Source organism: Balaenoptera borealis, assembly GCF_965194805.1.
Source record: "Balaenoptera borealis genome assembly, chromosome: 13".
Taxonomy (NCBI): Eukaryota; Metazoa; Chordata; class Mammalia; order Artiodactyla; family Balaenopteridae; genus Balaenoptera; species Balaenoptera borealis.
This window is the reverse complement of record NC_138870.1, coordinates 58,454,393-58,482,178: the sequence shown is the minus strand read 5'-3', so window position 1 is coordinate 58,482,178 and position 27,786 is coordinate 58,454,393. Positions and strand designations below refer to the sequence as shown.

The 27,786-nt window shown below is 41.4% G+C and overlaps 1 protein-coding gene and 1 long non-coding RNA gene across 2 annotated transcripts in view; one reads left to right on the top strand and one right to left on the bottom strand.

The window, feature by feature from the left end:
• LOC309609809 overlaps nucleotides 1-26,140 on the top strand; it is a 29,733-nt gene extending 3,593 nt beyond the window's left edge. The window contains exon 2 of the long non-coding RNA XR_014233594.1: nucleotides 121-26,140. This is a non-coding gene — a long non-coding RNA (uncharacterized lncRNA). The remainder of the gene's footprint in view (nucleotides 1-120) is intronic.
• The window catches only part of YEATS4 (YEATS domain containing 4), an 81,900-nt gene that overhangs the window by 27,173 nt on the left and 26,941 nt on the right, over nucleotides 1-27,786 (bottom strand). The gene's annotated exons all lie outside the window — the stretch shown is intronic.

Genomic DNA, 27,786 nt, shown 5'->3' with positions numbered 1-27,786 from the left:
GCACCGCGATGAGGAGTGGCCCCCGCTTGCCACAACTGGAGAAAGCCCTCGCACAGAAACGAAGACCCAACACAGCCATAAATAAATAAATAAATAAAATTAAAAAAAAAAAAAAAAAAGGCCTTTTCAATCCCACTGATTCTCAGTCCTACCTCATCTGCAATTACCTATCCTACTACCATTAAGGTTGACACTAAATGTGACATTTCAAGATTGTCATGGATTGAATTGTGTCCCCCTCAACCCTAAATTTATATGTTGAAGCCCTAACCCCCCAGTACCTCAAAATATTTATATGAACTTATTTAAAAACAAGGTCTTTACAGATGTGATTGGTTAAGAGGAGGTCATACTGGAGTAGGGTGGGCCTCCAACACTGTATGACTGGTGTCTTTATAAAAAGGGGAAATTTAGACCCAAACAGACAAAGCACACAGAGAAAACACTATGTGAACATGAAGGCAGAGATCAGGGTGATGCATCTACAAGTCAGGGAAAGCCAAAGATTGCCACCAGATGCTAGGAGAGAAGCACGGAACAGATTCTGTCTCCCTGCCGACATCTTAATCTCACTCTTCTGGCTTCCAGAACTATAAGACAATAGATTGTTGTTAAGCCACTCAGTTTGTGGTACTTTATCATGGCAGCTCTAGCAAATGAATACCCAGACCTTGGTTATGTTCCTGGCTTAGTCACAGCAACTAGGCTATCACTTCAGCCACTCTGGGCTGGGCTGTGCCATCTCATCAGAAAGACAGAAAATAGGCTGTGTTCATTAGAAGATGAGTGTTGAATGAGATCTGTGTGAAAGCACCTGTGAAGTATTGACTGTTAGTGATGTTATTATTTACCAAGTGGGCAACTGGGAACTGCTTTGGGAAAATCATAAAGGAATTCCTTGGTAACCAAGACTTATTCTTCACTATGTATAAAGATAGGCACCAGATTGTAGGTGCCTTCAATTATCCAAAATGTGCTGTTAGCATAGATGAACCCCCTCTGTGTTTGTCCAAAGGCAATCCCTCTACTTGTACGTACCAGACTGCATCCCCTCTCACCTAGTCAAGGACATCAATCTAGCATTTTCCCCTTTCTCTTCTAAAATCTTCAATTTGCTTCTCCCATCAACATATAAACATGCTATTATTTCTCCCAGCTTAAAAAAACACTTCTTTAACCCTCCTTCCTCTGTGAACTACTCCTCATATCTTTCCTCCCCTTTGTAGCAAAACTTCATGAAGGAGTTGCTATAACCCCTGTTTCCAGTTCCTCTCTTACCATTTTTTTTTTTTAATTTATTTATTTATGGCTGTGTTGGGTCTTCGTTTCTGTGCTAGGGCTTTCTCTAGTTGTGGCAAGCGGGGGCCACTCTTCATCGCGGTGCGCGGGCCTCTCACTATCGCGGCCTCTCTTGTTGCGGAGCACAGGCTCCAGACGCGCAGGCTCAGTAGTTGTGGCTCACGGGCCCAGTTGCTCTGCAGCATGTGGGATCTTCCCAGGCCAGGGCCCGAACCCATGTCCCCTGCATTGGCAGGCAGACTCTCAACCACTGCGCCACCAGGGAAGCCCCTCTTACCATTTTTAATTTTTAGGAAACTTTATTTTAGACATTCAGAAGTGTGCAGAAAATCCTAAGTGCTCAGTTAATTTTTGCCAAGTGAACAATCCTGGTAACCAGCACCCAGATCAAGAATTAGAAGATCATCAGCACACTTGAAACTCACCACCTGACCCCTCCCAGTCACTAACCCCAAGGTAACCAGCCTGCTTATTTCTAGCACCGTTGATTAGTTTTCCTGTTCTTGAACTTCAGACAAATAGAATCATACAGTGCATACTGCTTTATATCTGGCTTCTTTCCCTGAACATTGTATTTTGGAAATTAGTCCATGTTGTTATGAATAGCAATAATCCAGTCATTCTGATTGCTCTAGTCTAGAGATGGGCAAACTTTTTCTATAAAGGACCAGATGATAAATATTTGAGGCTTGTGGCCATAGGACGTTAGCATAGCTACTCAACTCTGCTGCTGGAGCCCACTAAAGCAGCCACGGATATTATGTAAACAAATGGTTGTGTCTATGTCCCAGTGCAACTTGATGAAAATAGGCCCTGTGCTGGATTTGACTCTCAGGCTGTAGCTTGCTGACCCCTGCTTAGTCTATAGTATTCCCTTGAATGAATATGCTATAATTTATCTACCCATTCGAATATTGATGGGTATTTGTGGTATTTCTAAGTTTTGGTTATCCTATTTCATACTTCCTCTCTTCTTGTGCTTTTAAGTTAACTTTATTGAGGTATAATTTATACATAATAAAATGCACCTATTCATTCATATATATATATGTATATATATATATATTCCAATCTGGATTTTCCCCATCTCTCCAGTAAAACGTTTGTTAACAAAATCACCAACGATCTCCATGTTGGTAAATCCAATGATCATTCTCAGTCCTCATCTTACTTGACTTTTCAACAGCATTTGACATAGTTGATACCCACCTCCTCCATGACATACTTTCTTCACTTGGTTTCCAGAATTTAGCATTTAGGTGGCCCTCCTACCTCTGGTTATTCCATCTTGGTCTCCTTTTTTGAATCCTCTTTTTCTCACAATCCCTTAATGTTGGAGTATTAAGCTTGAAGTCATACTACCTGGACCTCTCCTCTATACATACTCACTTCCTTCGTGGTCACAACCAGCCTTTGGCTTTAAATATCATCTGTATGCCAACAACTCCACATTTATCTCCATTTATCTCCAGACCAGACTTTTCCTCTGACCTCCAGACTTGTATATCCAACAACTTGCCCCACATGCAGTCTTCTCCATCTTGATGGTTATAGTCATCTGACTCATCTTTTTCTTTCTTTCTTTCTTACACACCACATCCAATCCACAGCAACTCCAACTGGCCCTACCCTCAAATTCTACCCAAAATCTGACTACTTCTCACCACCTCCACTGTTACAGTCTGGTCTGTGCCAGCATCCTCTCTCTTCTTGATAACTGAAATTGCATTCTCTCTGGCTTTCTCATTTCCACTCTTGCAATCAACTTGCAGCACAGCAGTCAAAGTGATCTGGTTATAACATAAGAGAGAACTTGTCACTCCTTTGCTCAAAACTCTTCTAATGGAATCCCATCTCATTCAGAGTAAAAGTCCTACAGTGTAAAAGTAGAAGCCCCGACAGTGGCCTACGAGCCCACACATGATCAGGTCCTTGCTACCTCTCCCGATCTTTCATGGTCCCCCGCCCCCCACCATCCTTCACCCACTGCTCTAGCCACCCTAGCTTCCTACTATTCCTCAAACATACCAGGCACACTCCCGCCTTGCTGTTTCCTTTGCCTGGTGTGCCCTTTCCCCAGATGTCCACTTGGCTGATCCTTTCAACTCCTTCAAGTCTTTGCTCAAATGTTACCTTCTCAATAACATCTACCTTAACTATTCTACTTAAAATTGCAACCATCCCTAAACACTTTCAATCCCTCTTATTCTGCTCTACTTCTTTTTTTTCCCATAACACTGAAAACCTCCTCATATACACCATATAATTTACTTATTTGTTATGTCCATTGCTAATCATCTATCTCCCCACACTAGAGTACAAGTCCCACGTGGGCATGAATCTCTGTTTTCCTCACTGATGTATTTCAATCTCCAAGAACAGGGCCTATCACACAGTAGGCACTCAATAAATATTTGCTGAATGAATGAATGAATGAATGATTTAGAAAATGGGTATTTCTATTTCTCTTTAAAAAGCATTAGTCTTAAAAAAAAAAAAAAGCATTAGTCTTATTTTTTTCGTGCAAATTCTCATCCTGGATTGGAATCTAAAGGACTCATCTGTCAAGTTCCCAGTGAGTGGTTTGGCAATTATATCAACTACAAGCAGGTCCTCTTAGGTCGATAGACACCTGAGGCTATTTATTTTATTGGTGAAAGCTTGGTGTGAGAGCATTTTGGTCCAGTTCACGAAAGCAGCAGTGTTCTAACCAGCAGCTCCAATAAATCTTACACATTCTTGAGCCCATAAGTCCTGGCCTCTTGCCTCTCTACACATCCATTCATCCAACTAAGAAGAACCTCTTGTTGGAGCACACAGGGGCACTTGATTAGTATGAGCTATGGGAAGGAGTACAATCTTCTTTCCTTTCTGCCCTGGGGACAAGACTTCAGACAACCAACTCTTTGCTCAGGACACACGGACTCTGATGAGAAAGACTTTACATCTCTTTCCACATATACCAGATGGTTTGCCCACTGTCCAGAGACAGATAAAGTTAACACATAGAGCCCTTCACTGATATAATCTTGTTCCAAGGCAAGCTGTGTTTACTTCTGGGACTGGCAGTTACTACATGGCCATCAAAGTCTATAGAAATTAGTAGGCTGAGAGATGGTTCATTCAAAATAGCGTGTTTCCTATAATAATTTTCTGATTCCAATCTTCCTACCTATATCTCTTGCTCATCCACTACACTAGCAGTTTCTCATAGCTGGGACTATGGTTTATTAACTTGGCAGCAAAGTATAGTAGTTAAGGGCATGAACTCTGAAGCCAGATTGTGTGGGTCAAGTCCTTGCATTAACACTAGTTGTATGAGCCTGGGCAAGTTATTCAACCTCTTTGTGTCTTGATTTTCTGGTATGTTAAATGAGCATACTAATACTACCTGCGTCATGAAAGTGTTGAAAGGATAAAATGAATTGATATATATATATATATATATATATATATATATATATATATATATCACTTAGTACAATACCAGGCACACAAGAAGTATGAATAGATAGATAGATAGATAGATAGATAGATAGATAGATAGATATGTAGTATAAATATATATTCATATATGTGTTTGTATATCCTCATTTTTGTAATTTAGAAGCACTTTGTGACTTGGCAAGGTGACAGAAATTATCCAAGATTGTCTTTCAGTGTGACCCCTGCATTGGAATCAGAATGAACCAGCTGTTTGGTGAAAAGATTCTAACAAAATGGTAAGGAGAAAAATCAATTTGACCCTGTGTATACACTCCCAGAATGCATTTTGCCTTCCAGCAGGGCTGGGCCAATCCCATGAAATAAGCTCTCCAGCAGACATCCTGGAAGGGAGACCTCAGAGGACTAGGGATTTTGTGTGACATCACCAGGGTGTGAAGGAGGGGAAGTAGTGGCAAAGTTTGGGATAAGTTTTTCATTTGCTTCCTCCCCATCCCCCAAAATGCATATTAAATCTTTGTGATCATCATATTCATACTTGAGTACTGTAAGCTTAGCCTATATTAGTTAGATCCTTTAAGGTTTGCTATTAAATAAATCATGTCCCACCCCCATCCATATGTTGAAGCCCTAAGCCCCCAGTGTGATTACAGTTGGAGACAGAGCTTTGGGGAGGTAATTAAGGTTAAATGAGGTCATAGGTTGGGGTCCTAATCTGATAGGATTGTGGTCTAATAAGAAGAGGGAGAGAAATGTCTCTCTTTGTGCACCCAACAAGGAAAGTCCTTGTGCGGACACAGCAAGAAAGTGGTCATCTGCAAGCCAGGACAAGAGCGCTCATTAGGCACTTAATTGTCCCACACCCTGGTCTTGGATTTCCCAGCCTCCAGAATTGCGAGAAATAAATTTTTGATGTTTAAGTCACATAGTCTATAGTATTTTGTTGCAGCAGCCTGAGCAGACTAAGACAGGTTGAAGCAGAAAGCATGCCCAGATGAACTCTGATAGCGGGGGTTTATTGCTGGGATTCATGGAGCAGCATGAAGTGCCCTCTGTTACCTGGGCAGCCATTCTTGGTCACAGAGCTTCCCAGACAGGGATGATCTATAGGCTCATGGAGAAATGAAACAAAGGCTCAGCATGGATTGGATTATTGCCTACTCATTGTTTATTTAGTATTTATATTTCCTGGCTGACTCCATTTGTCACTGTCCAATATACAGTGTCCTTATTAGGCAGTCTGACACCAAGCTCTTTTTGGCCTCCTTCTGACTAGCCCATTCCCATGGGACTCTGGCTCCAACCAAGTGTAGCTGGAGTAGTAGGGTTCGTTTCACATGGTAAGAAATAGAACAGCTTTATGCAGAACAGACCACAAGGGGCCTGTTTCTCAGAAGGGGGCTGTAGAGCTTCAAGGGTTTCTACTTAGTGTAGAGTCTGGCCCTTTCTATAACAGAGCTTGAAAACAGCAATTTTGAGGTAAGCTATCCTATAATACTTGTATGGTTTTCTAGGGCTGCTGTAATGAAGCACCACAAACTGAGTGGCTTAAAACAACATAAATTTATTCTCTCACCATTCTGGAGACCAGAAGTCTGAAATCAAGGTGTCAGCAGGGCCATGCGCCCTCTGAAGGATCTAAGGAAGAATCTAAGGAAGAATCCTACTTCAAACTTCTGTTGGCCTCAAGCATTCCTTAGCCTGTGGCAGCATAACTCTAATTTCTGCCTATCTTCATCCTCAAATGGACTTCTTCTCTGTGTGTATTTCTTGTGTCCTCTTGCATTGTCATAAGAACATAAGTCATGGGATTAAAACCCACTGTAATCTAGTATAATAACCTCATCTTAACTAATTATATCTGCCAAGATCCTATCTCCAAATAGGAGATAAGTTCACATTCCGAAGTTCTGGGTAAATATGATTTTTATTGGAGAGGGGAACTATTCAATCCACTATATTGCTTTAGTTAAGATTCTTTGGTTGAAAATTACAGAAAAACACTTGAGCCATATTATGCAAAACAACAACAACAAACAAACAAAGAAAACAACAAAGGATTTTATTTATAGGACACAGGAGTGTTTTATGGAAACAGTAAAGTAGTCAGGCCTCGGGAGGAAGAACCCAGAACTGTGCAGCTATCAGAAGTATTAACCTCTCTCTCTTCCTCTCATCTCAAACTCTTCCTGCCTATCAGCTTCATTCCCTCTCTAGACTGGCTTTCTCTGCATCTCCATGCCCTCAGCAGGCAGCAGATGGCCAATCCATTGCTCCAGAGTTTACATTTCTGTTCAAGTGATCAGTTCAAGTTGGATAGTCTTGGTCCCAATTCTAAATTCTCAGAAGACAGAACCTGATTGGTCCATCTAGGATTAGGTGTTCAGTCCTGGTCCAATCAATTGTGGGTAGGTGAGTGGAGTGATGTAGTAAATCCAGCTGGGGGCGTGGAGTCATACTAGTGGATGGGAAGGCAACCCTCAGAGAAAGATGAGTCATTGTGAGCTGGGTAGAAAGCACAAAATAGTCTATACTTATCTTGTGTCTCATAGCATTTAACAGCATACAAAGTGTTTTCATGTACTCAAATCTGATTTGTGCAAATACATCTGGAATAGGCATAATTGGCATTCTGCCCATTTTACAAATGCAGAAACAGACGCAGAGAGATGAGATGACTAGCCCATAGAGATGGTCAGTGTCAGAGACCAGACACAACATTAAGTCTTCTGACTCTTGGCCTGACTCTTCCACCTCGCCACACAACACAGAAATGTAACTGACTTCATAGTTTTTACTGCAACCAAATGTCACTTATGCAAAGTTATTACCAAGTTTACAAATGTTCTTTCAAAAACAAAAATTTAGTTGTCTGATGATCACAGCCCTTCTACTCTTGTCCAGCTCATCCGAAGTTTTTCCCACCTCTCATTTTCCTTCTTCTTTCCCAGTCCACAGTTTCTTCACAATTTTAACATCCTCCACATCATTATTCTCCCAGAAAGTTTTCACTAGGATTTAGAATACTAAAAGAAAAAGGGAAATCATCTTCCTTTTAACATTTAAACTCAAATCCCTCCTCCTTTGCATTTTAGGGTTCCCTTCTTACTGACTCTGGCATCCAATCAATTCACAGTGTTTGGGGAAATGTGGCTGTTTTGGGGATACACCTTTGTAATCCTTTTATTCATCTTATATTTTCTCTGAGACTTGTTTCCCACAGTCACTGGTTCAGGCGCCCTCTTCTTATTTTCTCACTCACTGGATTCCCTTGGCCTCTTCGCATTGGCCTCTTAGTGAATGATTTTGCCTACTGTTCACTGAAACTCCGTTAATTACCTTGGCCTTGTTTAATTCCCTTGAACTTTCTGTCTCTATTTTATATTCATCTTCTTTCCATTACCTCAGGGAAAAATCATTCCTCTTCTCTTTAGAGATAAAAGTTTTCTCTTCTAAAGCTTCCTAAAGCCATTAACCTCACATAATTTCTTCTTTCTAACAATTAAACACTTCTTCCCCAACAACCTCCTTCTCTTTAGTTTTCATTTTTAGCTTCTCAGTTTCTTTCTAGGAAAAAAAAAAAAAAGATAAACCAACAACCCAAGACTTTGATAGGTCTTGCTGTCCCCTTCTGTCTTTGTAGTTCTACTTCTTCTTTTTTTTAATATTTATTTATTTATTTGGTTGCGCCAGGTCTTAGTTGCAGCAGGCAGGTTCCTTAGTTGTGGTATGCGAACTCTTAGTTGTGGCATGCATGTGGGATCTAGTTCCCTGATCAGGGATCAAACCCGGACCCCCTGCATTGGGAGCATGTAGTCTTATCCACTGCACCACCAGAGAAATCCCTACTGAAGTCCTACTTCTGAAGTAATCGGTGTTTGCCCACTACCTTCATTTTGCCCTCCTCATCCCTTCCCTGTTTTCAGTCTTGTATCCCTCTCCACCGCTCTGTTGAAACTTCACTTTTTTTTTTAATGTCCTCCATTTCTCTCCTCATTGATCATGTTTTCATTTAAATAGTCAAACATAATTATAATACTGCTTTAACATTCTTGTCTGCAAATTCTATGCATCTCTATCATTCCTGAGTCTGCTTTTTTTTTTTTTTTAAATATTCAATTTAAACAGGATTTTATACTTTTCTATGACTTTTTATTTATTTATTTATTTATTTTTAAATTTTTATTTATTTATGGCTGTGTTAGGTCTTCGTTTCTGTGCGAGGGCTTTCTCTAGTTGCGGCAAGCGGGGGCCACTCTTCATCGCGGTGCGCGGACCTCTCACTATCGCGGCCTCTCTTGCTGCGGAGCACAGGCTCCAGATGCGCAGGCTCAGTAATTGTGGCTCACGGGCCCAGTTGCTCCGCGGCACGTGGGATCTTCCCAGACCAGGGCTCGAACCCGTGTCCCCTGCATCGGCAGGCAGATTCTCAACCACTGCGCCACCAGGGAAGCCCCTGAGTCTGCTTCTTTTGAGTAATTTTTCTTCCGGTTATAGGCACATATTCCTGCTTCTTGGCATTTTTAGTAATTTTTTACTGGACATTTTGCATTTTACATTGTTGAGTGTCTAGATTTTGTTGCCTTTCTTTAAAGACTGTTGTGTTTTGTTGTGATGGGCAGTAAAGGGTACTTGATCCATTGGGGGCTTGTTTTTAAGCCTTTTTAGGGCAGACATAAAGTAGCCTTTATTCTAGGACTGGTTAAGTAACACTACTAAATCATGGCCTTTCTCGGGTCTCTACTGAATGTTCCTAGTGATCATTGAGGACACTCCTCCCTGGCTAGACAGAACTTGAGCAATCCTGCCCTGTGTAAGCTCAGGGACTGTTCAGCTCACAGCTCCCCAACCTCTTTACCCAAACTGTGGAGTTTCACTGTATTCAGCAAAGACTCAAAACGAGCCCATACAGATTTGTGGAACTCTCTTTCTAAGTAGCTTCCTCCTCCCTGCAACTCTGCCCTACAGCTTGCAGCAGCTTCAGGCGTCCTGAACTCTGATCTTTGTCTCCTCAATTCAATACAATCATTGGGGTTTACATGGGACCCACTTCCCTGCTCCATGGCCAGGCGTGCGTCTCAGGGCAGAAAGCCAGGGCCATCTTAGGGCCGCCTTTTCTCAGTGATCACAGTTCCATACTACCTGTTGTCCAAAGTCTGAAAACAGTTGTTTCATATATTTTGTCCAGTTTTCTAGTTGTTCAAGTTTAATCCTGGTTGCAATGACTTTATTCTGGCTAGCAGCTGGAGTGTCTGAAACTGTTCTTTGAAGAACACCAGTGACTGCTTCTAAGTAATTCCAAAGGCTTTTCCTTACTCCTCTCGTTCTTGTGGCAATATTTGAGTCACTGTCTTCTTAAAATTCTCCTCCCGGGACTTCCCTGGTGGCGCAGTGGTTAAGAATCTGCCTCCCAATGCAGGAGACACGGGTTCGAGCCCTGGTCCAGGAAGATCCCATATGTGTGAGCAACTAAGCCCGGGAGCCACAACTACCGAGCCCACGTGCCACAACTACTGAAGTCCGCATGCCTAGAGCCCGTGCTCCGCAACAAGAGAAGCCACCACAATGAGAAGCCCGTGCACCACAACGAAGAGTAGCCCCTACTCGCCGCAACTAGAGAAAGTGCGTGCGCAGCAACAAAGACCCAACGCAGCCAAAAATTAATTAACTAATTAATTAAAAAAAAAAAAAAGAAGGGAATACAATTCCAGAGCAGCATGAGTGAATAAAAAGGAAGTCAGTCAGGGATGGAGAAATAGTAAACGTAAAGTGATGCATTAGGGAATTGCCTCTGGTTTCATGAGAAAACAGTGAGTTGCTTGGTCAAGCCCTATGGAATCATGGTGCCCAGAGTGGTCCATCAAAGAGGAAGGGGAAAGGGAAAGAAGTGCTGACTCCTATCTTTCTTTGATGAAAATAGACCTCACAGACTTCAAAATGATTGCTGCAGCTCCAAACATTATATCTCCAAAGAGCAACATCCAGAAGCAGAGGAAGGAAAGGGACAATAGAAACTTTCTTCTCAAGCATTTCCTTCTTTTCAAAGAACTGCTTCCCAGAGGCTCCTTGTATACATCCTTTTATACCCTATTAACCTAAAGTGGGCTGCATGCCCCAACCCTAGATCAATCAGTGGATGAAGAGATTGAGATTGCCATTATTAACTTCAGTCAATCAAAATATATCCTCCGTGGCTGAATATTTTTTGCACATAATTGCACATCGAAATTGGTCTCCTTCTTGACCTTCTTGCTTCTAGCCAGCATGCTCTTTCTAACAAACAAGCTGATGATGTCACTGTCATGCTTGACATCCTTCCAGGGTTTTTCCTCATCTATAGGGCAAGTCCAGGTTCCATGACCATTCATATTACTTCATGTTAACTCATCACTTTCATCCCCTCCCACTCTGCAAAGGGCACTGTGTTTCAGATACGTGGAATTAGCTGAAATTCCCAGAGCACATCGTGCTTGTTGTTACCTCTAGTTTTCTATATACTGTCTCTTCTGACTTTCCCCATTGTCTTCATAGCAACTACAACTTAACTTTCAAACATAGGCTTAAATGCCCCCTCCTCAGAAAGCCTTCCAGGATGTTCCTCCTGTTTTCTCAATAGCACCCTGATTATACCCCTTTTATGACATTTACAGCCTTGTGGTAATTACTTATTTCTTCATCTACCCCCTTAACCTGATCGGAAATCCCAGGGCTTAGCTCACTGCCCAGAATGCAGAAGCCACTTAAAAAGTGCTGATTAAATGGAAAATCCCTGTAGATGTATGCTATCAATCTCAACCAGGTCTTTATTTGTTTAATTTTTCACTTGGTGAATCCTGACCCTGGGGACTGTTGCAAACACTCCTCACCCTCCCAAGGCCCAAGTGCAGTCTTCACGTCCCTCATCCTCAGCAGGTAATCTCTACTTCTTAGAGTCCATTGATGACATTAAGTTCACAGTCTTTAAACTTCCCTCATTTACCTCAACCCCCATTCCCAACATTTAACATTTCTCTGTTTTTCACTCTCTTCATAACTCTCATCTGAAAGGAAAAGGTGTCTCTTCTCCCTAAGGATCTCATGCCTCTCACCTGCTCCTTGGACCTCTTGCCCCAGAATCTTTCATCTTCCCTTTGACACCAGCTAGCACTCCAGTCTCTAAAACACGCATCAGACTGGTTACTCTTGCACTGCCTTATATACAAAAGATTCCTGTCCTGTCATCAATGCCTTCAAAACTAGCAGAGGTTGCTAGAACTGGTGGCTCAAAAACCAGATACAATTGATAGAAGAGTTTCATTTGACTCCCACAGAGTTTTTTCATTTGGGAAATTTCACTTAAAAATTAAGGATTTTGGTCTTCTCTGTAAAGATCAGACAGCTGGCTGCCCTGGGCCACCCTTTCCACGTGGCAACAGTGGTCTGGGTACAGCAGCTGTGGGTGGGGCCTGTGATCAGTAGGTCATCACAGTCTCCTCTGACCCTCTTTGCTCACTTCTATCACCTGTCAGGTCCTTATAAGCATTTGACTTTGCAATCCCTTGCTAGTGTTTGGTTTTGTCCCTATCTTTCACCTGCAAGTTTCCTCTTGAAAGTCCCTGGTGATTTTCCAGTTATGAGATACATGGGTGTGTGCTCCATCCTCAGTGTCCTTGAACTTTCTGCCTCTCTCTATCACCTCTGTAGAGACCACATCCAGCTTGGCTTCCTTAGCACCTATGCTCCTGGTACTATTAGATCCTTAATGCCAATTTTGCTGGCTGTTTTACTTCTGCTCCCTAAATGAAAGCTTTTCCTAAAATTCCTGGAATTTTCTTTCTAGTCCCCATTCACCTCCATGGGCTCACCAAGTCATGTGGCTTTTGCCATCCATTCCTTTATGTGAAGAGCTGCCAAATATCTCTCAGTCTCTAATGTCTCTTCCTCGTGTTCTTTTCACATATCTCCAATGATCTGCTGGAAACATCCTCCTGGATGTATTTCCAGCACCTCAGATTTAATACATCTGAAACACAACTCATCATCTTGCCTTCCGCCCCCTCCCCCCTACCATCCAGGTGCCTGACTAGTTAACTGTTGATGGAGATTTCACAGCAACACAGTTTGCAAATCACTTCACCCCTTTCCTTTGACATCCAAAGCATTTCTTCAGGTCCTCAAAACTCCTGGCCTCCCAACTGGCCTCCCTGCCTCCTGCGCATCATTCATATCTCATTCCTTATGCCTCAGAAAATCATTCTTCTAAAACACTGCTGTGATTATGCCCTTCTACTGCTGGACATTCGGTAGCTGAAAGAATGAAACATGCAGTTAGTCAAGGTTCCTATCCATGTTCTTCTCAGCAATCCAGTTATATTTAAACCTCAAAGCAATGACAGTTCATCCTCCCCACACTGTTCTTGGTAGATCAGAGACTTTTAGTAGTTCTCCATTATTTGAAAAAGAAAATCCAAAACTTATGACTTTCAGCCATCCAGGCTCAATTAGGTTTCCAGCCTTATCTCCCACTGCTTTTGGACACCGACCTAATGTAACCTGGACAACTTGAAATTTCACCAGACAACGTGAAGATACCTCATGTTTTCTCCCTTTGCTCATGCAGGTCCATTGCTTGTAAGCTTCTTCCCACATCCTTCCAGGCCCATCTCAAATGTTTCACTGATAATGCCACCTGTCACACACATTCTTATATTGTATTTATGGCTAGGTCTTCTGTGATCCACTACATTCTATGCTCCTTGGGAGTAGAGACAGACTCCTTCTCCATCTTTCATCCCACTGGAGTGCCCAGCACGTGGCACCCTTTCGATCAACAAGCATTTAGACAAGCCTTCTATAATGGCAGACACAGAGCCAGGTGCTGGCATACAAAGGTGGACGAGGCACAGCCCTGGCTCTGATGGGGTTCTCATTTGAACCAGTGAGAATGACACATAAACACGTGACTATAAACTAGGATGAGCACAGTAGAGGTGTATGCTAAGTAAGGGAGGATCTATTCATGGAGGGATGATTGAGAACGGGAAAGTGAGGCCTCAGAGGATGTGACACTCGAATTGGGCCCCAAGGAAAGAATGGTTAGAGAGGTGGGCAGGAGAAATGTTTGCAGTGAAACTTAGGCCAACCATATTTACAACTTAATGGCAATATTGATGATGAGGAGGTAGCAAGGCTGAAGGATTAGCCCAAATATATTTAGATTATGTAGGTTGTACTTTGATATGAAACAGATAAACAAGAGTTAAGTATCACACAAGGATGGATTCTACCAAGGGAAATACGTGGAGGAAAAACCAACTGAAGTCACTCTGATTCTTGGTTGTTTACTCCCTCCGACACATACATCACTTTGTTGACAGGTAAATGTTTTAGACCAGCATTTATTTATTATTGACGTCTTATTTTATTTTACTTTTTTGGCTGCACTGCGAGGCACGTGGGATCTTTGTTCCCTGACCAGGGATCGAACCTGGGCTCTTGGCAGTGAGAGCTTGGAGTCCTAACGGCTGGACCGCCAGGGAATTCCCTATTACCGACCTTTGAAAAAGAGGGATAGTGAGTTGTCGATCAAGATTTGGGGCAGATCAGAAAACAGGTAAAAAGTGCCTTATACAAATTGCAAGCAGAGTATCTGCAGTCCAAAATTGACTTAGATTTTGGAACTCTTCCAACCTCCGAACAGGACTAGAACAGCATTATCACCTGCCAAGGCTGAAGTCACTGCTAAAATGGCTTCCCTAAAACAAGACAATCACCAGAATCTTTGTCAGAACAATGACCTTTGATTTCTCTGCTAGAATACACAGCTTTATTTGACAAAGATAAACAAAAAAGCCAGAAACTTAAATATAACTGATTTTATTTGATCATCTTAACTGAAATCTCTTTCTATTTGAGAAAAGATACCCTATCAGCAGTTTTTTAAAGGGACATCTGGCTTCAAAAGCTTTGATTACTTTTTCTTCTACTGTAAAAATATTAAGTAAAGCATTTCTGGGGAGGCATGCAACAAAAGTGCCAACATCAAACTAAGCGCTACTGATTTCCACTGGGACTCTTCCCACAATGACAAGGGGTTGCTGTTATTTTTACAGAGACACCAATAAATAAACAGTCCTGGAAACACAGCACATGGATAGTGATTGATAAAATTAAATATTTCTCCACTTTAAAGCTAGTCCTAAAACATCACAGAATTCCTAGTGGAGAACACAGATAATTAGACTTGAAAAACAAAGGATTTAGTCACAGGAGTTTTAGCCTCCCACCCACGTAGCCCTTATGCATTAGCAGTTGGTCATCCTTTCTCATCTGCTCCAAAGCCTCAAAGGTATTCAGCCAAGATCTTATAATTCAGCCCTGACCAAACTGGGAACTACCCATCCATCTCCCACCGAGTGTATTCTTAACATCAAAATTAAGCATTGGAAGTCGGTCGCTACACATGGACCTGAGAGGGAAGTGGACTGTCCTAGGTACCTTGTAATATCAAATCCAGACCTTGGTGAAGCCAACCTAGGTCATCTGATGGTGGTGGGAGGGTTGCAGGGAGGTGGGCAGGGAACATGACCCACTGTGCGCATTGGACTGCGCTTTGAACCAGATCAATGGAGATCTTTCCTTACTTGTGATAAGTGCCTTCACATACCGATAAGCACCATTTGGAAATCTTCTCCATTCTGATAAACATCACAAGGCCACGGTGAGTATTACTGAGTTCTGGGTCTCTCCCTGCGACCAATCACTTTGCAATAAGCCTCTTGGGCAAACTCCAGTTCACTAGCTAGAGGACTGTAAATATAAAAATCTGGAGAATTTCTTTTTCTTTTTTATTGCTTGCTAGATAACAAATTAAACACATCAGAGGACTGAAAAGCCTCGAAACTGTTTCTTGTTATGCTGTTTTACAGGCAGGAGAACAGCTCATTAACCAGGTTGAAGTCTTTGTCCCTGTTTGCTCTTTGAAGCATAGCGTACAGGTGAGGGTTAGTGGCGGCGTCCGTTAAGAGGGCATGGAGCTGGGTTCACTTTTCTTCCACTGAGGTGGGACTGAGGGCCTGGAAGGTGCCAGGCCTGGAGGATCCAGCTGCCTTTGGCTTCTAGGGCTGGTGTAATGGCTCTGTTTTCACAGAAGTGCTGACAGAACATGACAAATAGAAAACAGATGTGAACTGACCTTCCACAAAAATGTATTTCAAGGTTTCTTAATCTTCACAGGAATCCTTCAGAGTGAGAGATGCCACCTTCGGGCAGTGACGCACATGACATTTAAAGAAAGGCTGCTGTTCCTGCCTGGAGCCCCCAGCCAGTCCCCCACTCCCTTCTCCTCCCACCCCTCCCTTCCTGCCTTGACTTTCAGACATCTTTCCCCTCCCAGTCCATTTCACCTGTGGTCATGTCCCTGCACACACGCTTTTCCCCCACCTGTCCCCTCATACCTATGGCCTTGGTTTTTATAGATGTACCATCTTTCACCAAGCATTCAGGCCACTTCACTCCCAATTTTGCTTTGAAGCCGTCACTGTCACTGGGTCCATTACTAGCTCTAAATACTTTTGTGACACTAAATGTTGGTTTGGAACCACTGAGTACACTGGACTTTTGTCCACTTAATGACTTAAGTTAGAAATACTGGAATAGAGGGGTACAAAGGCCAACTGGGGAAACAAGTTCTCATGTTCCTCTCTTACTGCCTCCAGGGCCCCTGGCTCTGAGGGCAAAGTACTGCTCCTTGTGCATGTGATATGGGCTTGAACCATGCATGATTCTAGGTGTTTTGAATTGCTCTGCTTATGTTCTTTGTGGACACCTGTCTGCATCCTGCAGGAATTTGGGTGGGATTTCCCAAAGTTTTGCCCTTCCAATAGCTACAGTACTTTGTCAAAGACTTTCTTCCTTGCCAAGTTGTTGATATCTCACATAACAATTTATGGCAACATTGTCCCTGAGAAAGAAAGTCACGTAAACGCAAGGCAGTGCAAATTCATTCCCAATGCCGCTGATGAGCAATCAGCTACATCACCCCGGTTAATCCCAAGTCAGTTGGCGCCAAGCTGGCTCTGACCCTGGAAGTCCAGGGGATTCTCTGTTTAAGAAGTCAGTGCATTCTCCTACTTCTAGACATCATATGCCAAGAAATTCCCATCTTATTTTGAAGTAAACTAAATAGAAAGTTCTGGGCAGAAGTGGATCGAGTTTGCGGATGTCAAATATTTGAATCTTTTTTCTATTCCAGTATCACTTAAGACTAAAACATTTGTCCAATTTGTAGGATAATCAAAAATGCACTCTTTATCAGATATGCCATTGTTGTTTAGATTTTTTTTTTTTTTTTTTTGACTTGTGAAGTGACTCCATTTGGGGGATAATCATGGGAAGGACTACATGCTCAGATGTGAACTGGATGGGGGATGAGCACTGAAGTTTAAATGAGATAGCATAGCAGGGATCACATCTGGATGCACTGTCATTTCTCTGTGGAGAAGGTATTAAAGAAACTGCACAGATAACTTGTTTACTAATGTGCAGGAATAGCTGGAAAAGAAGACTGATAATGGAAAACTTGATCTACCTAACTTTATAATGCGTCCCACCCTTAACAAACTGAATCAGCTTCAGTGTCATCTCCTCCACCCTATATCATCCTATTACAACCCCCGTCACACCCGCCATCTCTAAGGAAGGCGCTCTGCAGCCCAACCCCCTGCACCTGAATTCTGACTTTGCCTGATTGTGCAAGTTTGGGCTATTCACTAACCCACTCGATGTTTGACTTTCCTCACCTTTAAATGGGGACTATAGTGGTACCTGAGCTCTCGAGATAGGTCCATATTAACTGAGAAGATACCTGTCAAGCGCTTAGAGCTGACCTGACTTGCAGCAAGCCCTCTGTCCATGTTAACCATTACCATTAGCTGTTATAGTGATAAGGGAGGGAGTGTCACTAGGCTGGCCACCACAGCATCCTGGCACATAGCACAGTGCCTATGAATATTCACTGGGTAAAATGAAGCTCCAGTTGCACAAACATAGCTCATCCCCAGCTCCCAACCCTGACCATCATCATCTCTTGTCTGGATTCTGAAATAGGGTCCCAACCAACGTTCCTGCTTCTATACTTCCTCCCCTCCAGTCCAGCCAGAGGGGTCTTTTCCAAACTTACGTCAGATCATGTTGCTTGTCTGGTCCCCATCTCCCTTGGAATAACAACTAAAGTCCTTGCAAGGTACACGAAGACCCTACATGGCTTGGCTTCCTATTATCCACCTAAGCTCATCTTCCGCTCCTCTACCCTTGCCCACTCGGCTCCAGCCACACTGTCCTCTGTGATACTCTTCAAACACAGCAGGAACGCTTTTTCTTTAGGGAGTTTACTATAGCTGTTCCTTCTACCACTGTTTCCACAGATAATTGCTAAGTCTATCCCCTCCTTCATGTCTTGTTCTAATGCCACCTTCTCAGTAAGGCCTACATAGATCACCTATTTAAAATTGCAACCCCATCACAAGAAAGAAAGAAGAAAGAAAAGAAAAGAAAAAGAAAAGAGAAGAGAAGAAAAGAAAAGAAGAAAGAGAAGAGAAGAGAAAAGAAAAGAAAAGCAGGGACTTCCCTGGTGGTCCAGTGGTAAAGAATCTGCCCCCCAATGCAGGGGATGCAGGTTCGATCCCTGGTCAGGGAACTAAGATCCCACACACCCCGGGGCAACTAAGCCCTGGCGCCTCAACTAGAGAGCACATGCTGCAAACTACAGAGCCCACGCACCACAACTAGAGAGAAAACCTGCACGCCACAGCTAGAGAGAAGCCCGTGTGCTGCAACAAAATATCCCGTATGCCACAACGAAGATCCCGCGTACCACAACTAAGACCTGACACAGTCAAAAAATAATAAATAAATAAAGAAAAGAAAAAAGCATAGAGTGCAGGAAGAAACTTTTGGAGATGATAGATATGTTTATGGTATCGAGATTGGTGATGGTTTCACTGATCTATACATATCTCCAAACTCATCAAGTTTTTTTTTGTTTTAAATATTTGTTTTATTTTTGGCTGCGTCAGGTCTTAGTTGTGGCACACGGATCTTTGTTGTGGTGCTCGGGTTTCTCTCTAGCTGTGGCGTGTGGGCTCCAGAGCATGTGGGCTCTGTAGTTGTGGCCCACATGCTCAGTAGCTGCATCACGCAGGCTTAGTTGCTCCATGGCATGTGGGTTCTTAGTTTCCAACCAGGGATCCAACCCGAGTCCCCTGCATTGGAAGGGGGATTCTTAACCACTGGACCACCAGGGAAGTCCCTCATCAAGTTTTATATTTAAATATGTACAGCTTTTTGTATGTCAATTATACCTCAATAGGTTTTTCTCAAAAGCAAAAAAATAAAATTGCAACCTCGTCTATGCTCACACCCAGCAATCCCAACCCCCTTACCTTGCTCTGATTTTCTTTAACTTAACACTTTCTGACTTGAAGCTTTAGTTAACTTATTTATTATTATTATGTTTACTGTTTATTTTCTGACTTTCTCTTTTAGAATGCTAACGCCACAAGCACAGGGACCTTTGTTTATTCACTGATATATTCCCAAGTGCTTAGAACAGTACCACGTGGCACACACAATTAATAAATATTCTTGAATAAATGGTTCCATATGCATGCATATGTACAGCTATGCATAGTTTTAGTTTGTAGTTACTATGGGATGGTAAGGTTAACAGGAGACCAAGTCTTCCAGGTGAGAAAAGCAAAGACCTCTTCACTTGCAGTTTTGACATAATGCCCTAGCTAGATTTCATCTAAGTGGATCTTTTCAACAGAAGGGGCGTGATACAAAGCCCCATCTTTGTGCAGCCTCAACATTGTCTTCGGCAGTTTGGATGCTCTGCCGTGTAGGCGTGGCCCCGCACACGTGGGCTTGATGGAATGTCCCGATTAGTTATCAGATGTGCCTGAGCGGCTCTGGGGACGAGCTTGTCAGTTCAGGTCTCACCAAAGAAAAACAGTTTCTCACTAGCAGTTCGACTGAAATCCTCCTTGGACTGTCTCAATCCTTCTGCAGCTCAAAAAAGCACTCTCCCTCATAGTCTCTTTTGTCAAACTTTTCCCGTATTGATTGCTAAAAACAAACTTATAATTTCTTAATTTATGACTACAGTGCTAATTTTGACTGAATATTTCAGCCCTATCCCAACTATTCTGTGGTACATGTAATAATTTTTGTCTTACTTATATTGGAAATAAACTATATCAGGAATATGTTACTGTATAACATATTCAGTATGTTATATTCAGTTGTCATATTCAGTATGTTATATTCAGTATGTCATATTCAGTTTACAGGACAGATCTGGGTTCAATATAAGATTTAATAAACAGATTATCAAGGTATAGAATGGGCTGACTCAATATAAAAAATTTCCTAATCATTGGAGATTATTTATATGAAATGTTCAGAAAGGCAAATCTATAGAGACAGAGAGGAAACTAGCAGTTGCCTGGGGCCAAAGGTGGGAATGGGGAGTGACTGCAAGTGGGGACAATGTTTCTTTGAGGAGTGATGAAAATAATATCGTACAACTCTGTTAATTTACTAAAAATCAATGAATTATACACTAAAATGGGTGAATTTTATGCCATGTGTCTTAGTTTGCTAGGACAAAATACCACAGACTGGGTGGCTTAAACAGTAGACATTTATTTTCTGACAATTCTGGAAGCTGAAGTCTGTGATCAAGGTGTCAGCAGAATGGATTCCTTATGAGGGCTATAAGGGAAGGAGCTGTTCCAGGCCTCTCCGCTTGACTTGCAGATGGCCATCTTCTTTTTTTTTCCTTTTTTCAAAAAATTAATTATTATTTTTGGCTGCATTGGGTCTTCGTTGCTGCACGCGGGCTTTCTCTAGTGCAGTGAGCGGGGGCTACTCTCTGTTGCGGTGTACGGGCTTCTCATTGCGGTGGCTTCTCTTGTTGCAGAGCACAGGCTCTCGGCACGCGGGCTCAGTAGTTGTGGCTCACCGGCTTAGTTGCTCCGTGGCATGTGGCATCTTCCTGGACCAGGGCTTGAACCTGTGTCCCCTGCGTTGGCAGGCAGATTCTTAACCACTGCACCACCAGGGAAGTCCCTTTACATCATCTTCCCTCTGTACATCTGTAGGCAAATGTCCCCTTCTTATAAGGACACCAGTCATATTGGTTAGGGTCTACGCTAATGACCTCATTTTAATCTAATTACATCTTTAAAGACCTTATCTGTGGATACAGTTCCATTCTGAGGTACTGAGGGTTAGGACTTTAACCTATGAATTTGCGGGGTGAAGTGGGGGACACAATTCAGCTCATAACAATATGTAAATTATACTTCAATAAAGCTGTTTTTAAAATATCATATCAATTGAGCACTTATTAGGTTCTAGGTGCTATGCTAAGTACTTTACATATATCATCTCATTTGATCTTCTCAATAACACTATGAGGTAAGTATAATTATGCCCACTTTACACATGAGTAAAGCAAGACACAGAGAAGTAAATAATTTGCCTGTGGTCACAAAACCAGTAAGCAATGGAGCCACGATTCAAAGATTCAAACCTTGTGGTCCGACTTCAGAGCCCGCGCTTTTAATCCTTATGATAACACCCACATGTGCAGGGCAGACAGGCCCTTTAAATCATTCCCCTGAAATCGGTTTTATAATTTCAATTATGCAAGAGAATACTGAGGCTCAGAGAAATTAAGCACCTGTCCCAATTCACACAGTCCATAATTGGGCTTTCTCCAAAACCCAAGTCATTTCTAAATATTATGGTATTTCTAATTACGTGTAACTGTGGCTCTCACCATTTGGGATGGGAGAGCTCTAGGGCAAGAAAAAGCTTCTTAGCACACAATAGATGCTCAATAAATAGTTGTGGAATGAATGAGAATATATTGAAAGGGGCTGGTCTGTGGTTTTAATGTCAGTGATGGACAAAGGAATATGCTATGCTGGAGACCTGAGCTGCCTCCAGCCTGAAATTCTGGAGATGACTTGGGCTGCAGGTCAGGGAATCGTCTTGCATGTGAAATTCTTGATACAAACTCCAGAAGTCACCTCTCAGCTGAATTCCTTTGTATGGGGAAATGGGCACCCTCATAGTCTGCTGGTGCAAGTGCAAACTGGGAAGAAGTTTTCTTGAGCAACCTGGCAATGTGTATCAAAAGGCTTAAACACACACACACACACACACACACACGCACACACACACACACACACACCGTTATGTCCCGATAATTCCTCATCTAAGAATATATAAGTGTTAAGAAAAAAACTGGAAACAATCTAAGTATCCAATAATAAAAGAATATGGTACAGTCATAGAATGGAATAATGTGCAGTCCTTACTTACGGTGTTGCTTTTTATTATTGTTCTAGATAAAGTTCATGCTATATAATATTAAGTGAAAAAAGAAATAAATAAGACCAGTTGCATGGCAGTTCACAAAAAAAGAAACTCAAATGGCCAATAAGTATATGAAAAGATATTCATTCTCACTCAGAATTGAAAGAAATGTAATTCAAAACAATGAAATATTTTTCACCTAAGACTGGTGAAGAGTTGGCCAGAGAGTAGGGAAACACTTTAACGCACAGTTGTAGAAAGTATAAATTGGTACAAACTTTTGGGAGAAATTTGGCACTATCACTAAAATTTAAAAATACATATACCCAGGGTATTCCCTGGGGGTCCAGTGGTTAGGATTCCGCGCTTCCACTGCAGGGGTCATGGGTTCGATCCCTGGTTGGGGAACTTAGATCCCACATGCTGCGTGGTGTGGCCAAAAAATAAATAAAAATAAATTGCTTTAAAGTGATTAAAAAAAAAAAATACATATACCCTTTTTTGACCTAGCAATATTACTTCTAGCAATTTTACTTTGTCCTATAGAAATACATATATATGCAAAGATGTTCATTATAGCACTAACTGTAGTAGCAAAAAACTTGGAAACAAGTTAAATGTTCATCAATAGCCAAATGATTAAATATATGGTGGAACATTCAAAAAAGTGAAACATAGGCAGCTCTCAAAGTAAATGATGTAGATCTCTATGTGCTTATTTACAAAGACATTTACATTAGTTAAGGTCCAGCCAGGAGCACAAAAGTCATGTTAGACAATGCAATAGAGGGAATTTAACATAGGAATTAATTGCAAAAGTTCAGAGGCTAATTATTTTATATCTAGAAGGTGGTGATCCAGGGACACAGGCAGCCCTGCAGGCAAGGCACAGGCAGATGGAGAATTGAGAGGGCAGAATCAAGATTACTCTATCTAAGGCCATTTCTTCTACTCTTTCTGCTTTTCCTTGTGTATCAACTTCAATTTCTCTCTGTACACAACTTTCAAATTCCTCTCCATGCACATAGCTGCACCAGTTCTAGTTCAAGCATCAGTGATGGTTGAAGATAATCCCAGGAGATAATCTGATTCAGACTGGGTTAAGCATCCACCCAAATCCAATCATCTCTAGCCAGGGGAAGGGCCACAGGACTCACCTCTGTGAGTAGCGACTGCAGTTCTCACCAGGGGAGCCTAGGTTGGGAAAAGCCTGTCTACCCTTGACAACATGGAAAACTGGATTGGTACTGATGCTATCTATCAAAGGAGGGAATTCATGATGGGGAGAGGATAGGGATGGAAGATGATAACTTAAGTTTTGGACATGTTCAACTGAGATGCCCACAGAACATCCAAATATATTGTTTAGGAAGTAAGTGAATGTAAAGTCTGGAGTTCAGCATGGGAATTTGGACTAGAAATTCAGGCTTCAGACAGTCAGCATAAAAACTGTATTTGAAACCATGGGTACATGAGAAAAAAATTGCTGGTTCAAGATACAATTCTAGAGACTAAAAAATATAGAATAAACAGAGGAAGAGGAAACACTAAAAGAGACTAAGGAAAATTGACCAAAGGACTGGTATATAAAAAAAGAAACAACACAGAGAAAAAACATGGAAAGAGGAAAGAGAGAAGTTTCAAGGAAAAGAAAGTGGTGAATTCTATTAAATAAGATAAACCCTGAAAACCGCCCCCAGTTGGATATGGCCCCAAGGTCTCTGATGAGGGGCATCAAAGTGAAGGAAAACAAAATTGCAATGAGTTTAGGAGGTTAGGAAGTGAATTCCTCATGATTTAATGTTTTTGTAGCCACCCATGAGACAGCAAGGTGACAAGCCTTGGTGAAATTAAATGGAAGGAATAAGTCCGTGTGCTTTTGCTTCACAGTTCTTCAGCAAATCTGTATTGTATAGAGTAACTTGGACTAACCTAGTCAACTGTGGACATTACAGGCCATTGGGACATTTAAGGCCCAGTCTCAGGTTTTTACTCCGAATTTGCAGAACAAATCCTAGAGCTCCCTCTTGGGGTTGGCAACTCTTGTATATTCCTAGTCTTAGAAATACTAAAAGGATCAGCAAACTGTGGCCCTGGGGCTGCATCTGGCCCTCTGCCTGTTTTTGTATGGCCTGTGAACTAAGGATGTTTTTCACATTTTTCAATGATGAAAAACAATGAAGGAAGTATTCTGTGATGTAAAAATTATATGACATTCAAATTTCAGTGTCATTAAAGACATTTTCATTAGAAGACAGTGTTCATTTGTTTCGGTATGGCTACTTTCATGCTACGATAGCAGAGCTGAGTAGCAGTGACAGAGGATGTATAGCCTGCAAAGCCTAAAATATTTACCATCTAGTCCTTTTCTGAAAACATCTGTGGACCCCTACTCTAGAAGAGTGGAGAGGGTGGTCCTGGGACTTTAGGTTGCCTTTTAGAGATATAAAAATAGCTTAGTTCTGGTCACGAAACCTCAGTAAAAAACAAACTATAAATCTGTCTAATCTCTGAAAATCTTAAGTATAGGAACAACCCCAGCATAATTAGACCCACATAAATGCATCCATTTTAGTCCAAATCCAAGCGTTTTTACCTGACTTATTTGTGCTTCTTTGTGATATCTGGAGACAGAGCTGGGCAAGACTCTGTGCCTAGCACTGGGACAGGCTAGAGTAGATGAAGGGAAAGCCAAGATCTGCAACTAGACTTGTGCCTTGGTGTGGAATAGATCCCGGTGCAGGTGCTGGAAGTTAAGCGGCAGAGAATAATAAAATGACAGCGACCATTTATTGAGCACTTCCTGTATGGTAGGCATGCCAAGTGCTTTACATTCTATTATCAAGACAAACAAAACTAACTCCCTGCTCTTTACCAAGAGTGAAAAGTCTGAAGGCTGGTAATACAAGTATAGGGTTAACATCAGTTTCCATATATTTATATATATATGTATAGTTTCCAAGCGGGAACCAGGAGTTCATCAATTCCAGTTTACCCTTTTGAGGTAAGTGAACTACAACACAAAAGAGAGGGAAGCAAGATGCCATGGTACTTCAGAGTAAGATGAACTTACTTGGGAGTGGGAAAGGGAAATTTAAGCCTGGAAGAAAGGAAATATTTTAACAAAGGAAGATGTAGGGTGTGAAACAGGAGAGTACAGGGTACATTTAAGGAACAGCACGGAGATTCTACTCGTTGAAAAAGAGGGTGTGTATAAACTAATCTTTTAACTTACAGATTTATTTTCACTTTGTCATAAAGGCCCTTCCAACCATGCCCATCACGGGCTGGGGCGGGGGCGGTCTTCTTAGGTTCAACTACACATTGACTCACAACTCGAGTATAGACCACACTTGGATACTCCAAAGGGTACAGAGCAGGAACCACAGATGTCTGCCAGGGCGTGGGTGAGCACCCCCGGGATTCCTGGCGGTAGACCCCTGAGCAGTGCAGCTTAGACTCAGGGAAGCAAGGCGCCCATCCTGCAAGCATGGAAGCTGCCTTGGTTTACAGGCATCACTCCCTACAGGAGCTGATATCTCTTGTAACAACTTCACAGGCATAGCTTCCAGGTTTCTAATTACTAGAGTCACAGCATTCAGGGAAATCCAAAGATAGGACTTCCTGCTAGGGATTGAGAAGTTCTCTCACTCCAGATGTATTTTACCAAACAGGGGTCATTTATCCTATGTGCAGTGTTGCCTAGCAGCATGGTTGACACATTATCCTTATCAAGTTGCCTGAGAAACAGAACTAGAAAGTTAACGAAGGGTCTAATTGTCAAGCAGGAAGGGGAAAGGTTTTGTTAACCTTTTACCCATCTTCCCCAACACCCAACCCAATTTCAGTTCTTTCCTCAAAAGTAACTCCTGTTAATAACCTTCCTAAAAATTTACATAAAATTGTGTACGTATCTGTAGGCATTTAGTTTACATCCAATTTTTCACTATCAAAAACAATGAATATCCTTATGTACACATGAGAGTATTTCCTAGCAGTGAAATTATTTGATTAAATGATAAACGTAAAATTCTTATAGATTAAATTGCTGTTAATCTTACTGCACACCAACAATGTATGAGTACCGATTCCCCTTCACTCTCTGTGACACTGTGTATTAGAAATCTTTAAATTTTGTCATTATAATGAATGAGAAATGGTCTTGTATTAATTTGTATTTCTCTGAATACTGCTGAGTTCACACATCTTTTCAAATGTTTGACCACCATTTGATTTTTCCTTTTCTGAATTACTTGATCATATTTTTTGCCCATTTTTCTATTGCGTTGACTTAACCTTTTTTATTGATTTGTGGGTAATACATATATTATTATATAACCTATATTATATACTACTTGTATACTTCATATTATATAGTATATATAATAGTATACATATTACTGCATATATATACAATACTACATCTATATTACTACATATTTTCTATATATTACTATAGCATATACATTGAAGTAGTGTTTATATATACACACATAAATATTTTATTTGAGTATTAACAGATATGTAATGGGAACTATTAAGAATTTTTGATCAGGGAAGCTTGGTGCTGGGAGTGATTAAATGTTGGGGCTTTGGAGTTAGACCTGAGTCTCAGCTCAAGTGCTTCCTTGTATATGTGACTATGGGCAAAGCATTTAATCTCCTTGAACCTAGGTTTTCTTATTTGTTAAGTAGGGATAATAACATGCACTCACTGGGTTACCTTTAGCTAAGTGTGGGGCCATTAAGTCTTCAGTAAATGGTAACACTTAGCATTATTATTTTTTAAATTGAGATATAATTCACATACCATAAAGCGTACAAGTTTTAGTATATTCACAAGGTTGTGCAACAGTCACCACTATCTAACGCCAGAACACTTTCATCACCCCCAGAAGAAATCGTTTCCCCATCACTCCCCACCTCCCATACCCCCATCCCCTGGTAACCCCTAATCACTTTCTACCTCTGTGGATTTGCCTATTATGGACACTTCACATAAGTGGACAATACAATATGTGGCTTTTGTATCTGGCATCTTCCATCTAGCATAATGTTTACAAGATTCACCCATATTGTAGAAGATTTCAGCATTTCATTCATTTTTATTCTGAATAATAACCCATTGTATTGATACACCACATTTGATTTATCCATTCATCAGCTGATGAACATTTGTGTTGTTTCTACTTTTGGCTATTATGAATCATGCTGCTATAAATATTCAGGTTCAAGTTGTTGTGTGGACCTATGTTTACAATTCTTTTAGGTATATAGCTAGGAGTAGAACTGCTAGGTCATATAGTAACTCTATGTTTAACTTTTCTGGAACTCCCAACTGTTTTCCTTAGCAGCTGTACCATTTTACATTCTCACCAGCAACGTATGAGAGTTTCAATTTCCTCACATCCTCACATCCTTGTAAACACTTGTTATTGTCTGAGTCTTTTATTACAGTGATCCTAGTGGGTTCTGATTTCCGTAGTGACAAATGATTTTGAGCACCTTTTCATGTGCTTATTGGCCATTTATATTTCTTCTTTGGAGAAATGTCTATTCAAATATTTTGCCCAATTTTTAATTGGTTGTTTTTTTAAGATATATAGTTTGCAAGTATTTTCTCTCATTCTGTGGGTTGTCTTTTTACAATCTTGATAGTGTCCTTCGAAATATAAA